The 15,459-nt window shown below is 38.0% G+C and overlaps 1 pseudogene; it reads left to right on the plus strand.

The window, feature by feature from the left end:
• The window catches only part of LOC149153600 (NAC domain-containing protein 53-like), a 109,465-nt pseudogene extending 96,022 nt beyond the window's left edge, over nt 1-13,443 (plus strand).
• Nucleotides 13,444-15,459: the final 2,016 nt, after the last annotated feature.

Below are 15,459 nucleotides of genomic sequence, written 5' to 3' on the forward strand. Positions count from 1 at the left end.
AAAGGGAAGTTTAACATTATAGACCCTCTGACGGTATTAACATATATATATATATATATCTATATATATATATATATATATATATATATATATATATATATATATATATGTCGGGTCTGGAGCCCGTCACATATCGCAATCGGCGAAACTCGGGGATCATATATAAAATACAATGCAATATGGCAGACCCACTGTGTTATTATATATATATATATATATATATATATATATATATTGGGTCCTGCCTAATCGCATATCGCGTTCGGCGAAGCCCTAGGCCTATGTATATTGCGATATGTGATATGGTGGAACCATTGATCCTATTAAACATAATATATATATTATCGAGTCGCCCCATCACAAATCACTATCAACGAAGTCTAGCACTTATGCATAAGGTGCGACACCATATGGCAGACCTGACGATGGCCATAGATCCGGTACATAATTTTTGAAGTCCACCTTAGTGTCCGACTGCGGTTTTCCCGTGTTTTCCTGTGTATTTGATGAAATGTCATGGCCCGGGTTTTCAAAAGAGAATCTGATAGGGGTGATGTTGCATATGATTTCCCGTGCAATATGCGATTGCGACTCGGTTGCAACACAACTTTGGCTGAACCAAGGGCCGATTCTTTCACACTCGCTCCTTTTGATTTCATTACACCTTAACATTTTTAAAGTTTTAATAATGGCAGGAGTTGTTCTTAGATGTTTTTATCATATGTTCATAATCATGAAGCTAATGTTAATATCTCTACAGGCGAGGAGTAAAAGATGCAGGAGCGGATCCGAAGAGTCATGTAGGTGGGTGTGTTCTGTTCAAAGATCTAGCCTTAGGTGTTCTCAGCCGGGGTTCCACCCGTTGCTTGTGTATTCTGAAAGCAAAGTTGTCCCAGGTTTCATCATGGGGAGATGGCACATAGTCACCCTTTTTTAATCAACATCTGTTCATTTCCCCCAAGAAATGAAGCGCTCCAGCAGTTATGCCTTCTACATGTCAATAGTTACACTGATGGTTCTATCTCTGTATATTTTGATTTGCATATTGAAAAGAATGAAGAGGGAAAAGGTTAAGGGAAGACCGAGGGTCGTTTCCTCCTGCATAAATATTACCTCCAGAGATGAGGGTGGGGCTTTTTGTTTGGAGAGAATAGCTTTGATTTATTATGAATAAAGAAGACTGTTTGGTTCAAGAAGAAGCCTTTGGTTTCTAATTTATTTTCCTTTGCTTTTATGTGTTTTGAAACAGTGTGTTGTTGTTGGCATAAATACAAATGTGTTTTTTTTTTGTGCATATTGATAATGATATATCTTGTGATTAGCCTTGGTTGTTTGAATGTAATTCTTCATCATAGCTAACTCATGAGCAATCCTTGATTTGAAACTATGTTAGACATCAGTTGAAAGCATTATTTGTATGAAAAGGAATGTGTATTCCTATATGAGTAATCAGATTGCAATTCAGATTTAATGTAGCCTTGTTCTTATGTGAACCAGTAATTGATTCATTTGGACTCAAAATTTATATATGATGTTTAACCTCCTTTTTGCTATGCTCCTACATGATAGATTAGGATAGTTAGGACTAGCTTAAGTAGTTTAGATAGGATTTGATACATATAGGTCAGTTGTTTCCTTTTGTTTACTTAATTGAAGTCTTCCTCCTGGAAGCCATCCTTCAACACCTTTAACAGTTTATGGGGTCCTTTAAAACCCAGTGGAACTAGCCACTCCAAACGAAAGTAGATCTAATTGGGTCCTGCAATCGGGTTAGTTCCCCTTGTTGGTATAGCGAACATTCGCCATGTCAACAAGTCCAAAGTCTTGAGTTCCCTCTAAGTACTTTAGAACTCTTTTTCATCAGACCAATTTCCCTCAAAAGGCTTTCGCATAAATTTGGAGAAGATTCCAACAACAAATGAAATGTCTGGTCTTCAAGTAGTGAGGTAGTTGAGACTTCCTACAAGATCTCTATTCTTTGTTGCATCCTAAAATTATTTTCCTTCAATGGATGTGAGCTTTAAGTTATGTTCCATTGGAATATTCAAAGGATTGCACTCAGCCATGCCAAACTTATTCAACAGATCTCAAATGTACTTATTCTGAGAGAGGAATTTAAAATTTGAAGGTTGAGTTACTTCAATACCAAGATAGTAGTGAATGTTGAAATATGGCAACAAGAATATTTCAATTTAATTTTTCCTTGAATTAAATTGTGAATTAAAATTGAATTTAGTCTTAACAGCTACTTGGAAATAATTAATTAATTTATTTTAAATTGTTTAGTTGGAGAAATTCAAGTTAGAAGTCTTTCTAAAGTCATGCAAGAGTTATCCCTTAAATTAAGGAGATAAGATTGAGTTATATTTCAGTTGTAATTAGTTAACTCAGTTTACTGAGTTAAGTCTAGTTAAATTAGTTCCAAACTCTTTGAGGAACTAATAGAGAGTTAACAGTCAGTTCATGCATTCATGCACTCAACTAGTGCTACTCCAGTTAACTGAAGATTTCCTCATCAGAAAATCATGCATGTCTATTATGAGAAATACCTAGTTGAGATTGAAGTCAAGGACAATGTACGGTCAATTGCATGTATTTTCTCATGGAGAAAACTCATGCATGTAGTCAAGGATTTAATCCTTGATGATTGTGCAGTTTTGAAGGAGATCATCCACTGGGCAAGAGGTTTTCTACTTGGTAGAAGGTGAATCATACACAAGGAAAAAAACAAGGAAATAGGAGCTTGGAGGGTAGAGAGGAAGGTTGGAGAGAAGCCAAGATTGCCTGTGAGCATCTATGAGGATTGTACTGAGAGCTGGATAGCTGTGAGGGCTAAGGCTTTGTATAATTCCTAGGTATTTCCACCATGAATGATAATACAATAGTGTGGGATTTTTAGCTGAGGCTTTCCCCAAAGTATTTTCATGTGTATTATGGCATTGATTATTCTTCTTTTAGTTATATTGTTCAACACGATCTTTAAGCTTCTGCAAATTGATAGTAGAAGTAGGTTATAGTATTCTGCTTTGATTTATATTGCATTATCAGGTTAGCCTACCATTAGATTTTCTACATGGTATCAGAGCTATGAATAGTATACTGAGAAGAGAATTCGAAGCTTGAAGTTTGGGGTTGCAGGTGCAAATTGAATTCATATCATACTTAAAGGTTGGCCAATGGCGTTCTATGGCTTGAGACTCAAGTATGCCTTGGAAGGTAGCTCGAATTACATAACATGGAAAGATAGAATGGAGGTTGTATTAGAAGAAAATGGCTTGAAGGAATTCATTGATCAAGAAATCCCAAACCCAGCTTCAACTAATGCACAAGAGTTGGATGAGTGGGACAAGTGTGTGGCAAAGGCGAGATGGATCATCCTTGAGGGAGTTCGAGACCATATTGTCTCGGGTCTCCATGGGAAGGATACTCCATTTTCAATGTGGAAGACATTGAAGGAACTCTACTAGAACAGTAGTGACCAGAGGAAATAGGTGCTCAAGGATAAGCTTCGAATAATCAAGATGGAGAAGGGTGATACTATTTCCACATATCTGAACAAGCTCACCACCTACAGAGATGAGCTTGGCAGTGTGGGAATAACTACTACCAATGATGATATGGTGAGCCTCGCTCTTCTTGGCCTTCCAAAAAGTTGAAATAGCTATCAGGACTCTGTGAATGGAAGGGAGAAACTACCGGATTGTGAACGACTGTGGTCAGATCTTATGCAAAAGGAGATCAGGAGGAGCACACGAGATGGTTGTTCATCCAAGAATGATGATGAAGAAAATATGGCCTTAGCAAGTAAGGCAAGGAAAGGGAAGGGGATGGCTTCCCATTTCAAATTGAATTCTTCTCATGGAGGGAAGAAGCTTTAATTTTCACAAGATGGGGCATTATGCGACTAATTTCCCATAGAAGAAGTCCAAGAAGGGATCCTCAGAAGGATGGGAAGGTGAGGCATTAGCCTCACAGTTCGAAATGGACTTTACCCTCATCACATGCATGGTGTCATTGATGATGGGTTGTTTCTTGTATCTTGATAGTGGAGCCTCATTCCACATGACCGGTGATAAAAATTTATTTAGTGCCTTGGAGGAGAACGACCTCAAGATGTGCACAGAGATGGGTGATGACAGAAGGTATAGTGTGTCAGGAGTGGGCACGGTTTCTTTTCAGAGGGAGCATGGAGCTCCTCTCACCTTGACAGATGTGATGTATGTGCATGGACTGAAGAAGAACTTGGTATCGGTCATGATGTTGGAGGACAAAGGCTATGATGTTGTCTTCAGTAAAGGAAAGGCATTCCTAAGACACATAGCCATGGGTCAGACCAAGAGGATAGGGATTTGAGTGAAGAATCTCTATAAACTAGAAGTAGATGATTGTGGAACACTGAGTATGAAAGCAGAATTGTTGTAAAGCCAAGACATTGGCAAGTTGTGGCATAGGTGGTTGCGCCATTTGCATCATGGGGCTTTGAAGATAATGCAACAGATATCTACAGGACTTCCCAAAGGTAAACTTGAGCAAGTTGACAGATGCAAAGGATGTACCTTGGGAAGGTACACCAAGTCTTCCTTTCATGATCAAGACAGTTGAGAAGAGGTTATCTTAGATCGAGTTCATACTGATTTGTGTGGACCATTCTTGACGACATCCATAGCGAAGCAAAGGTATTATGTGATTTTTATTGATGACTATTCTCATAAATGTTGGATTTATTTTATGCAGAAGAAGGGCCAAACCTTCACAAATTTTTGTGAGTACAAAGATTTGGTTGAGAAATATTCAGCGAAGAAGATCACGACCTTGAGAAGTGACAACAATGGAGAATATGTCTCTCAAGAGTTTAAAGACTTCTATGCAACAGAAGGAATTAAAAAAGAGTTTTCAGCACCTCATAACCCATAGCAGAATGGGGTGGCTGAGAAGAAGAACAGAACTATTGTAGGGGCAGCACAAGCAATATTGCATGACCAAGGCCTACCACTTCACTTGTGGGTTGACGCATGCAACACAACAGTCTATTTGCAGAATAGAAACCCACATCGCATACTTGAGATGAAGACACCAGAGGAAGCTTTCTCTGGGAAGAGACTAGATGTGGGTCACTTCAGGATCTTTGGCTCATCAGTATATTTCCATGTGACAAAGGATGCATGGAAGAAGCTTGAGCCAACATCAGAGTTGGGGATATTTGTGGGGTACACTAATACGCCTCACAACTATCAGGTGTACTTGCCTACCAGTTGGAGGATAGTGGTTCACAAAGATATAAACTTTGATGAGCAGAAGGCCATGCGAGTTTCCCTTGAGAGGGAGCTCCAACTATAGGCTGTGCAGGAACTGTTCATTCCTAAGGAGGAGGAGCCTCAAACTGATGTGGAGTAGTCGCATGTAGAGGTTCCAGGAGTGGAGACATCCACTCAAGCAGAGTCTTCTAGAGATAGATGGAAGCACACAAGAGAAGCTGACAAATTGTTGGAGGATGCAAGAGAGAATGTGGGAGCACCATCTTCTCAGCGCAGATAGAGGAGGTCACCTGAGAGGTACACTGGATACATGGCCCTTGCTGGGGAATGTGTTGATACCAAGCCATCTCCTTTTGAAGAAGCAGTGCAGCAACCGATTTGCGTTGATGCTATGGTGGAGGAGTATGAATCCATAGTTCGTAAAAGTGTTTGGGACGTGGTTCTGAGACTGGAGAACAAGTCAGTTGTGAGTTCCCGTTGGCTTTACAAGGTAAAGAAAGCTGCTGATGGTAGTGTGGAGAAGCATAAGGCAAGATTTGTTGCCCATGGCTTTTCACAGGTCGAGAGGACCATGTTGCTACTGTATATTTCAAAAAAGGAGAGAGATGCTAACATTTTGACAAAGGCATTGTCAAAGTGTAAATTCAAGTTCCATAGAGATAGGATCGGGGTGGAACATAATCCCTTTCTTGTTAGGAGGTAGTGTTGAAATATGGCAACAAGAATATTCCAATTTAATTTGTCCTTGAATTAAATTGTGAATTAAAATCGAATTTTGTCTTAACAACTACTTGGAAATAAATAATTAATCTATTTTAAATTAATTAGTTGGAGAAATTCAAGTTAGAAGTATTTCTGAAGTCATGTAAGAGTTATCCCTTAAATTAAGGAGATAAGATTGAGTTATATTTGAGTTGTAATTAGTTAACTTAGTTTACTGAGTCAAGTCCAGTTATATTAGTTCCAAACTGTTTGGAACTAATAGAGAGTTAATAGTCAGTTGATGCATGCATGCACTCAACTAGTGCTACTCCAATTAACTGAAGATTCCCTCATCAGAAACTCATGCATGTCTATTCTGAGAAAGACCCAGTTGAGATTAAAGTCAAGGATAGTGTATTATTAGTTGCATGTGTTTTCTCATGGATAAAACTCATGCATGCAGTCAAGGATTTAATCCTTGAGGGTTGTGTAGTTTTGAAGGAGATCATCCACTAGGTAAGAGGTTTTTCACTTGGTAGAAGGTGAATCATCCACAAGGAACAATGCAAGGAGCATCTGTGAGGATTGTACTAAGAGCTGGATAGCTGTGAGAGCTAAGGCTTTGCATAATTCCTATGTATTTCCACCATGTATGATAATACAATAGTGTGGGGTTTTTAGCTGAGGCTTTCCCCAAAGTATTTTCATGTGTATTATGCCATTGATTCTTCTTCTTTTGTTTATATTGTTCAACTCGATCTTTAAGCTTCTGCAAATTGATAGTAGAAGTAGGTTATAGTATTCTGATCTAATTTATATTGCATTATCGGGTTAACCTATAATCAGATTTTCTACAGTGAACATAGCCCAAGTCATTCATTTCAAAACCTTTCCTCAATTCCTTATTTATGGATGCAATGTGGCTCTCATTGTTCCTTGTCATCAAAATATCATTTACATTCACCACAATATATACAACTATTTTTCCAACTTTCTTTACAAAAAAAGTTGCATCATCAAGATCAGAATGTTTGAAGTTGAGTTTCAGAACATGCTTAGTTAAATTCTCATACTAGGCTTTGGTGCCTGCTTGAGGCCATACAAGGATTTTACAAGCTTGCATACTTTTTTTTCTTGACCCTTGACAACAAATCCTTCTGGCAGCTTGCATACTTTTTTTCTTGATTGTTAAAACAAATCCATTTGTTTGGGACATAAAAACATTATATTTCAGATCTCCATTCAAGAAATTAGTTTTTACATCCTATTGATGGATTTTCCAACCATTTTGAGCTACCAATGCAAATAGTGTCTAGATGGTAGCCCATTTTGTTGTGGGGCGAAAAGTATCCTCATAGTCGACCCCTTCCTTCTGTGCAAAACCTTTTACCACAAGCTTGGCTTTGTGCTTTTCAAGTAAGCCATCAACTTTATACTTTTTCTTGTAGACCCACTTGCAACATGTTTGTTTGGTTTGCAATGGAGGATCAACCACCTTCCAAGTTCTATTATTTATCAAGGTATCATACTCTTTTTGCATTTCTTCTTTCCGTTCATCATGAGAAGGAACTTCTTTTAAGGAAGTTGGTTCAAAATATGAAGACAAATTTAGTTCACAATCATAAGAACATCCATATCAACAGGTGAATCAGAATCATCTACATCGCCTCCATTTTGTCTAGTTGAACTTCTTGTTCCAGTATTTCCAACCTCCTTAGGATGAACACTTTCAAGTGCCTTTTTCATCCATTTTGGAGGACCTTTCTGAGATGGCCCAGGCTGCTAAATTGATTGAGTTATGGATGAATCAATATTTATTATTCCAATTTTGTCAATCACATCACTCAAAGCATCATATGGATCAGAGGCTAGAGCTTCATGTGGGGGAAGAAGTTATTTAGAAGAAGATTCCACATATTGATCCAGTATAGGAAATCCCCCTTCAATATGTGGAATCTCATTATCAAATTCTTGAAAATACTTTTCATGTTTGAATTTATCCAAGCGATCAAACTCTCGCTCGACAACATTGTCAGCCTCAGAAGATTCAAGAAATATCACATATATAGATACTAAAAACTTGTTACTAAATTCATGATAGAGGTGATATGCTTTGAAGGTATTTCAATAACCCAAAAAATACACTTATGACTCAATGCACCAAGTTTGTTTCTTTGTTCCGTAGGTATTAAGGGATAATGGGTGGAACCAAAGCCCCAAAGACCTTGAGATGCTTTACCGAAGGAATGCGGCCATACCACAATTTATAAGGAGTCTTGTTTCTAATAGAGATGGACACTTATTATTTATATACACAACACATAGAACTATGTCAGCCCAAAACATCAGTCTAAAATTTTTGAAAAACATCATGGAACACACCATATTTAATATTGTCGTGTTCATTCTTTCAGCTACTCTGTTCTATTGGGGATTATAAGAAACAATTGTTTTATGATTGATCCCATGCTGGCAAAGATAGTTTTCAAATTTATTTGAAGTGTACTCTTTTCCATTATCAATGTGAATAGAGCCAATATTAGATTGTGCATAGTTTTCAATCCATGCATGAAAGTTCTTGAATTTTTGAAAATCATCATATTTGTTCTTCAATAAATAAACCCAATAGATTCTGTTGTAGTCATCAATAAATGTCATCATATATTTGTTTCTATTTGCAGAAGGGACAAGAATTGGGCCAAATAATTCTAAATGAATAAGTTTAATACGTTCAAGTTTTCTATGTGCTTTGGAATGTGAATAATGAAAATTTTGATTACTGTGCTTTCCTAATATACACGCATCACGTTGCTTAAGTTTCCTAGGAATTGTAGGCAAACTAGTAACACCACTTTGCTTAAATATATGAAGGTTGTCATAATTCAAGTGTCCCAATCTAGAATTCCATAAAAGACTTGATGGAAATGTACCTTCATCATAATGAGAATTGTATGAAAATTCTTGTGCACGATTAGAGGTACCTTGCAACTTCAGAAGTCTTTCTTCTTCTATACCCATCATGACAAGTGAGTGAAATAATGATTTTTCGACCTGAAGATTTCCATCAAACATATGAATGGAGTGTCTTTTCTGGTGGATGTGTACCAAAGACAAAAATTTTCTCCTCCACTCTGAGAGATATAAAACATCATGCGGAAGAAAGTGTGGAAGACCAGGTAGTTTGAGCTTGATGGCTTGAGTTTTGAATTTTCTGAAAAGTATGTTGCTCCATTAAAATTTTCAGTAAATTCTTCAAAAAAATCTCTTCTAAAATTCATGTGGCAAGTTTCCCATGAATCAAGCAACCAATCATTTTTCCAAGAAGAAAGTGAAGCATTAAATAAGTCTTCAGTTACTCCCATATTTCAATACGCCACAACACAGTGAGCGAATTTGGGTGCTTTATCTTTCCCTTTCTCATTGGTTTTACCTTTCCTTTCATTTATTTCTTGCTCAATTTTGTCCCAAGGAAACTTTCATGTGGATGCATCATGCCCATCTCTATTGCATTGCATGCAATGAATATTAGAGTTTTATCTTTGGTACTATCTACCCCCCAACCTCTAAAATTCCTTCTTCCTGTTCCTCTTCGACCACCTCTTCCTCTAGAAGAATCTTGTGTGTGATTATTCTCTCTATGTGAAAGACACACAACTTCTTCAGAAGACTGAGGAGTTGTCTTCTTCCCAAAATCCTTCTCTCTCTCAACAAAATTTTTCTCAAGGGAGTCAAAGGTAATCTTCTTGAGGTTTCCACTTGCTTGTAATGAATTGACGTAATTTGAATAAGTGGGATATAGTGCCTTGATGTAAGCTATGAGAGGAATGTATCTTTCAACACCAATGGTTTTTATATCATGCATAATGGATCTTACTTCTGATGCTAAATCAAGAGGGTCATAATTTCTCAATTCTAGACTCAAAAATTTAATCATCAATTAGACAAATTCAAGTTCAGAGTGTGAGTGATACAATTCCTTCAACTTATATAAGGTTTCAAAAGAATTTGAAAATGAAGAAATATGGTGACTCACCTCTTCATTTACAGATGTTGCAATCAAGGCATAGACCTTACTATTCTTATTTTCCCAAAGGGATATCTCCTTAGCTGAGGTGGACTTTATAGGTTCATTATCTCCTTCTCTTACACAAACTCCTTTCCACAAATCATTGAAAATGAGAGTGTGTTTTACCTTCCTTGACCATTCAGGATAATTCACTTTTCTAGAGAGAACTACTCCAACAACGGATGTCAATGAATGCATTTTAAACTCTTTGTATTGTGTAAAAAAATGTACTTCTGGTGGTAATTTTGTAAAAAAATACAATTATGACATATATATATATATATATAATAGAGGTATTATATGGGGGAGGGAGTATGTGGGGGAGGATTATATGGGGGAAGGAGTATATGTGGGAGGGTTATATGGGAGGATGTATTACCATGGGAAGTAGTATATGGCATAGGTTATATATTATATAACTGAGAGTTATATATATGATGTAGGAGGGTTAATGTATGATTGGTGTTTGCATTGTTTAATTGTTGGGTCCCTATAATACTAGTGATTACCCCATTACTATTGTAGTTATACCCCTTATTTACATTGTTGTGACCCTATTACCCCCATGTTGTTATTTCTGTGCCCCATAGAATCCCTCTATTGTTATTTTTGTGGCTTTATATTATTATTGTTAGGTCGGCTAGATTATATTATGACTCCTTAGACTCCTATATATAGAAAGGAGGTTTTCTAATTTGTATCATCCAAGAATTGTTCATTTATGTAATGTAAAGGAGGCTGCCCCCTCAAAGAGGCTGAATTCTAAGGCATTGATCTATCTTTTCTATCTTTTCTTGAGCTGGTTTCATAACATTTGGTATCAGAGCTTTGGATTCTAGGGTTTCGCTGCTCCAAACAGGTCATCGTGGCATTTTCGCTATAACTTTTTTTCTATGACGTTTCAGAAGTCGCAAAAAAAACCCATTTGAGAAGAAATCGCGCTGAGCCTTGGGTCCAAATTTCAGGTCTTTTCGCGCGATATGTGTGGAGATATGATCTGAGGAAGTTGGTCTTTTTGAAAACTCCTTAATTACATTCAAAACCGGTGACCTGGGGAAAATCGTCATAAATTTCTCTCTGGGGATCGGATTTAAATTTCGTAAGAAGGTACAGAAAGAGGACGGACTTCAGTTTCTTGTGTGCATTTTTCAGATCCATAGGTTGAAAGAGTGACTCGTGGCACATTGTACAAGTTCTCTCTACTGAACTAGTCTATAATCAAGTCATTGTGGGAGATTTCGCATAACGCTTCCTTGGAGAATCCAAATTGGGTCAGACTTGTGGCATTGGAAATAGGACCCAGAAGGCTACTATAGGTAGAAATTTGAAAATTTAAGGATCAGGAATTACAGAGATACATCAGATTCAATATCAGGCTTCTACAAAGTGAAAAAGGTGTGTAGTTTTAATTTTTTAATTTTTGTGTAAGCTAGGTTTGAAGGAATTCAAAGGGCATAGTAAAGAATTATTATCGGTAATCGATGCCCCGAGGAAAGAAAATGCAAACACCTAGTAAGGTACCTGAAAGCTCTAGCATGACTCATGAAGAAGAGGAAGAAATGCTACATGATATATCAAAATTACAAGAACAAGTGCAACAAATGTCACGCTCACAAAAGTTAACAGAAGCTAAGATAAGTGGCGTGGAAGCTAAGATGAATGACATGGAAGCTAAGATGGACAATTTGAAGATAGATTTGAACACAAATTTGAAGACAGATTTGAAAACAGACATGGCAGATTTGAAGACAGATTTGACAAATTTTCTACAAGAAATACTTACTAATGGTGAAAAGGTTGTAAAGGAAACTCATGATGTGAACAAAAGCAATGTTAATCATGATTCCATAGACTCTAATGTTGGATCGAAGACCCACCATATTCCAAAAATCGATATGAGGAAGTTTGATGGCAAGGATCCCGCCACATGGATATTACAGATGGAGCAGTTCTTCGATCTCAATAATGTGCAAAACACACAAAAGGTATGTATGGCAACTGTATATTTGGAACCAAATTAGTTTGTATGGTATCTGTTATCACTGAAAATTCTGATGCCAAAATTGCTCAGACTAGCTTGAGGACAAAGTGTTTCCGCAGCGCATAGATCCCTTTATCAGTTTCGCAGCGCAACATGCTTTAAGTGATTTCGTAGCGCATAATTCATATTTTGCACCGGCTACGCTACGAGATCGGGGATTTGTCCTAATCCATAGCAGACCTTACCCAGCTGTCATGTTTCTCAAAATCCATTGGGTTTGCATCAACAGTTGTCAGTTTACAAGGTTTTTAGTACCCCAGCAGATGGTGTTTCATTGGGTTTATCTGGAGCACTCTTTCCTTGGAAGAAGCCTTCTGTGGTAATCAACAAAGGATCAGACTATGGATATCACATCATCTATTCTGGCACTATTGCAAGCGCAAGAGAATCCCATTTTCACTTCCAAGGGCAATAGACATTATGCTTCAAATAGCCAGAGGAGTAGAGTATTTGCATTCCCATGGTATCATTCATGGGGCCTTAAAATCATCCAATGTACTGGTCAAGGTAGGATCAATTGAAGGCCAAATCTGACTTTAATATTCTACACCGGGCGTGCTTCTTCTGGTATACGGACCAATTGGGTTATGCATGAGTACAGGCTTGAAGATAAACAACTGAGACATTCTAATGTTGTTCAGGACTCCTATGTAATCCTCAAACTATATGAGAAGAGTGGCCCAGGTCCGAAAAATGGGGAGAAACATGGGGCTCCATTTAGAGAAGAAGATTGGAGTGAAAATACCAATGAGGATGTTTTGACATTGCCAATAGTAACAGATGCTTCTCCACTTGCTATACAACTTTCAGGTGGCAACTTAGATGAAAACAATGAGGATATATCTTCCAAGCAAGACCCAGTTGTGGAGGATTCTTTTGTTCCAGATCAATTGCCTGTCTTTCCAGATGAACTCTTTGTTCCTTCAGGAAACTAATTATTTCCTGATGATGATGACTTGTTGAATGAATTATTGTTCGAATGCCTTTCTGGTCCAGAGAACAGTAGTATGCTGCAGCTGCATCAGTTTAATGATGTCCAGAAGCAGGATGACATTATTCCCAGTGAAAGTTCAAGGTGCACAATAATGCACAAGGAAGGAACAGAAATTTTGTCTGAACAGGATGACATTAGCGTTCTCTTTGATGAACAGCATGCGAGGGCGAATATTTCTCAGGGTGATAGCAGAATGGAAAACAAAGAGCAGATGATAGATTGTTTCCTACAAGATATTCGAACACCATCCTCTTCTCATTTAGCAGGCGATTTCCTAGAACTCAATGATCTCACAAGCGAGCTGGAGGGAAATACTTCTGGTCTAGGAAGTTTTAATGAGTTCGATGATTTTTTTGATACCTCAGATAATATGCATGAATTGTAAGAACTATGAAGGCAGTGAAGAGCGAAGGGCCCTATTCCACGGAGAGCATGCTGCAAGTTTGAATTATGCTCAATTAGCAGCAAACGTTTCCATTGGTTCAACGGTAATGTCTGTTGGTTATGCACCACCTTCAGGAATTCCTCCTTCTAGAGGTCCTTACAGTCAACATGCAACGCAGATTTATGCTAAACAAGAGAGAGCTGTGTTGACAAAATTTTGTTATTATCTGCGCGAGCTTGTGACAGTTGGAAAATGGAGAGCCACCCAATATTTAGAGGCTGTCAAGGCTGAACCACTTGTAGCTGGATCAGGGCAAATAAATCCGCCAACTGTTGTAGCACCTAGGGTCGCCAGACCAGTGCCTTTGGTTCCTGATGTGCTTACAATTGCTCCATGTCCAGTATCAACTGAACCTGTAGCCCCCATGACTACATTCAAAGCCTGTTTGCCTAGAAGACCTTTAGAAAATGGGGATATTGAGCTTCCTGTCGAGACCAAACAAAAGTAATGATGTAAGTTGAACAGTCCTTCTAGGAAGTTGAGGATGCCTAGTGCATTACTCTCAGCATTTGATAATCGGTGTTGGATTCCAGTAACAAACATTCTTCTGCGGCTTTGTAAAGGTTCTGGATTCAATCCATCATGAATGAAATAAAACAGGGAAAACGGCTTTCATTGCTTGATTCCTGTAAGCTTGATAAGGTCCGTTGGACAGGTGTCACAACACAACATTCAACAACACCATTTGTCGAGAATATGTATGCACCCATTAAAAAGACTTTAAATGAATATGCAATTATTGTTTGCCGCTGGCCCGAGTATACATTTTCTCTATAGACTGCAATATCTAAAGGTAATAAGAAGTATCTGACAGCAATCAAGGAAAATTGCGAGGCAAGATTTGTGTAGTTGTGTTTCACTCTGTTAAAGATGAACGTCTGAGGCTTCAAACTCACGCGGTGCTAAAGCAAGTGCTTTCTTCAATGAAGGGAGCTAAAGCAAAAAATGAAGCGTCTAGCACGCTGAAGAAAATTGAAGACAAGCGATGGAGAAAAGCCTTCACCACGCCGTTCAGGGGAGATCTTCCAAAATGTAGGATCCAAGATGATTCAATCTATGCAGAAGCTTAAGAATGTCATCAGTGGAAAATCTTCTAATGGAAAGCCATCTAAATCAACAGATTGAAGCCTTTTGCTGCGGAGGCTGAAAGTTCCAACAGACTAGGGAAAAAAGAGAGCCGTTGGGCTTGAACATCTAGAAGGGACTTTGTTTCTATAAGGCATGGATAGGCATTATGTGATTCAATGTATATATTCTGGTTATCTTTGTTGTTTTTTCGTCATTTTTGCCTGTGACCTGAAAGCTTCATAGTGAGACAAATTTTTAGGCCTTGAGAGATATATCTCTTAACCTTGTCAATAGAAAGATTTGGTATGGGATCAGAGTATTTAAGTCTCAGAGTTAATACAGGAAAGAACAGAGCACCTAGAAGGAAAAAAGTTTCCAGTGAAGAAGAAGCAGTACAAATAACTAAGCAAGCTGTAGTTCGATTAATTTCAGGGGTTGGGTTTAAATAATATTATTAATAATGTAAATAGTTCAGTCAATTCAACCTCCCATACAAGCTCTACAAGCACCATAGCAGGACTTCTTCATCAGAATTCTACGAACTCCAGGCATAGTAGTCTCTTAAGTGGTGTCACAACTTCTTTTGGAAGCACTATTCAAGTTCCTTCTGTTGGTTCCACAAACTCTGCCCAGCAGTCACAGCTCCACTCTACACCATCTTTTGCAACATCAGCTACCCAATTTTGTGAGGAGCTTGGAGGAAGATCTATTCAACAAAAGCTACTTCACAGGAAGATCTTTGGATTCGAACATTTTGAAGCACATCAAGGACCGACAAATAGGGGCCTATGTTTCAGGGTAACAGAAAAGATGTGTCATTGAAGACAAACATGGAGCATTAAAGGTCCATCACAACTATCTCAGCCAAACTCCAGATGTCAGAGAATG

This window comes from Pinus tabuliformis, chromosome 9 (genome assembly GCF_031772625.1).
Source record: "Pinus tabuliformis cultivar Carrire ecotype Pingquan chromosome 9, CPIR1, whole genome shotgun sequence".
In the NCBI taxonomy this organism is placed as follows: Eukaryota; Viridiplantae; Streptophyta; class Pinopsida; order Pinales; family Pinaceae; genus Pinus; species Pinus tabuliformis.